We start from the raw sequence: 2306 nt of genomic DNA, 5'->3' as shown, positions 1-2306 counted from the left end.
CCACCCACTGCCACATGGCCCTTGGCCCTTCCTGCCCACCGGATGCTGCCCCCACCTCCATAGCCAGCAGGCTCCACAGGCTCACCTGGGACAGGCGTGGAACCAGCTCTGACATCAACCTGGGAGGTGACAGTCCCATACCTCACGCCTGCCCGACCGGGAGCTCCTTCTGTTGGGTCTCCAGGGAGCAGGTTCAAGGTCTGGCAGGTCCAAAGCCATGGCATTGACCTCAGCCCCTCACCCGTCCTAACCTGGGAGAGGTGACAGCTGGACCCCAACCCTGGAGAGAGAGCTCTGACGTTTACGCCAGCTCCCTGAGAGACAGGGCTCCCGAGCTGAGTTCATGGTGGCTGTCCCTGTGCAGGACCCAGGCCCCTTCCAGACCTGGACCCTCCTGCAGTTCCTGCTTGCAAGTGCTGGGCCTGCCAGACGGAGGCCCCTCCTGAGATGCAAGCCCAGCGCTGTCACCTCAGACCCAGCCCAGACCCTCACCCACCACCCATGTGAGTGACACACAGAAATTAGTCAATGACTGTACTTTCCCTTCCAAGTAAGACCCCACTGCCCCCAGGCTAAAGCCAACTCTGCTACCATCTCAGCCATGATGCCTTAGGGCCCGCTCTGCTCACAGGTGGCTTCCTTAGGTCATTGCCCTGGGCAGGGTGGGGCTGGTGCAGCCCAGATGGGGAAGGAGAGAGGCTTTGGTGACACATAGGGAGTGGGGAGCTGGCTGTGAGTGGCAACTGCTCTGATCAGGATGGGCTCCATGGGTCATGCAGCCTCAGCACCTCAGGCTTTGGAAGGCCTCCGGGGTGGGGTCTCCCCAGGGCTCCTCCTCCTGCACAAGACTCCAGCACACGTGCACAGCTGCTGTCCTCTGCATTTAGAGGAGGGGCCCGTGCGTCCCTGCTAGTCTCAACCCAAAACAGAGAACTAAGAGGCCACAGTGGTGCCGCCCTGTGCCCTGAACACCACTGTCCCCTTCACTGTCTGTGTGTGAGGAAGACCACGCCACGCCACCCTTCAACTCACTGGAAACCAGGGTGAGCTTGAGCCCCGTGGCCTGCTGCAGGGCCATGTGCATGGTAGCCACCTCTTTGACAGGTCCATCCTGGGGTCCTCTCCTTTCTGTGAAAGGAATCAATCATGTGTGTGCCCCAGGCACGTGTAATAAAGAACCCGATTGGATGCCTCCTGTTTGAACCCGGGCCAGCCTGGCTGGGGGTCTGGTGAGACACCAGCTGTAACTCACTCATGGCATCAGCCACCGAAGGCTGCTTTCTATAGACAGCCACGAGCCCCACTGCTGCCGAGGGCAAGACTGCCCACAGCTCCCGTGCAGTGGGGAAAGGCAGCTGGTGCTGGCTCAGGTGTGGGCGTGGGGGCGCTTCCCAGAGGCCCCTCCCGTTAGTACACGGCTGACCTGCCCTGGTCCAGCGCAGGGACTGTCTGCTTCCTTCCAAGAAGCTGGGGCAAGATCCCAGACCTGCGGACCATTAGGAAACGTGCACACCAGTGTTGGGGGATGCAGCAGGTGACATCTGCCATGAAGCAGGGATGAGCCAAGACCTACATGCACATGTGCACACACACACACAGGCATACAGGCACACACTTGCACACACACACATATGCACAGACACACACATGCACATGCACACAGGCACATGCACACACACACAGGCAAAGAGGCATACAGGCACACACACACGCACACACACACATGCACACACATGCACACACACACATGTGCATACTGCCCACACCCAGGCATCCCCTGCCGGTCACCTTCGCCACACACCACAGACCCCAAGAGCAGCAAAAATCTGGCCAGCCCACCCCTAACTTGTGCAAGCGTCACACTGTGGCCGGCCCAGCCCCCTGTGTCCCAGCAGAGGCGACGCAGCCCTGGCCCCTGGCTGACTGGAGAAGCCGCTCCCGCCCCGCTGGGGATTCCTATTTCTGTCCTTCCGCTGGGCCTTGTGGACAGACACGGAGAATTATGCCAGATGTCTGTTAACATCTGGCATGTGGAGAAGACAATTAGAGGCCTGGCTACCCTCAGCCTTGTCCAAGAGGAGATGGCCGGGCAGGCCATACAAAGCCGACTCTGGCCACTGGCTCTGACACACCCGGCCAGGCTCGAAGACACCCGGCCAGACCCAGGCAGGCTACCCTGAGGCTTGGGCCACAGCCATGCTCACAGCCCCTCCACACAGCCCCTACACACGGCCCCCTCCACACGCCCCCTCCACACCGCCCCCTCCACATGGGCCCCTCCACACGGCCCCCTCCACACGGCCCCC

This window comes from Cebus imitator, unplaced genomic scaffold (assembly GCF_001604975.1).
Source record: "Cebus imitator isolate Cc_AM_T3 unplaced genomic scaffold, Cebus_imitator-1.0 Scaffold635, whole genome shotgun sequence".
NCBI lineage: Eukaryota > Metazoa > Chordata > Mammalia > Primates > Cebidae > Cebus > Cebus imitator.
This window is presented reverse-complemented; position numbering follows the sequence as displayed.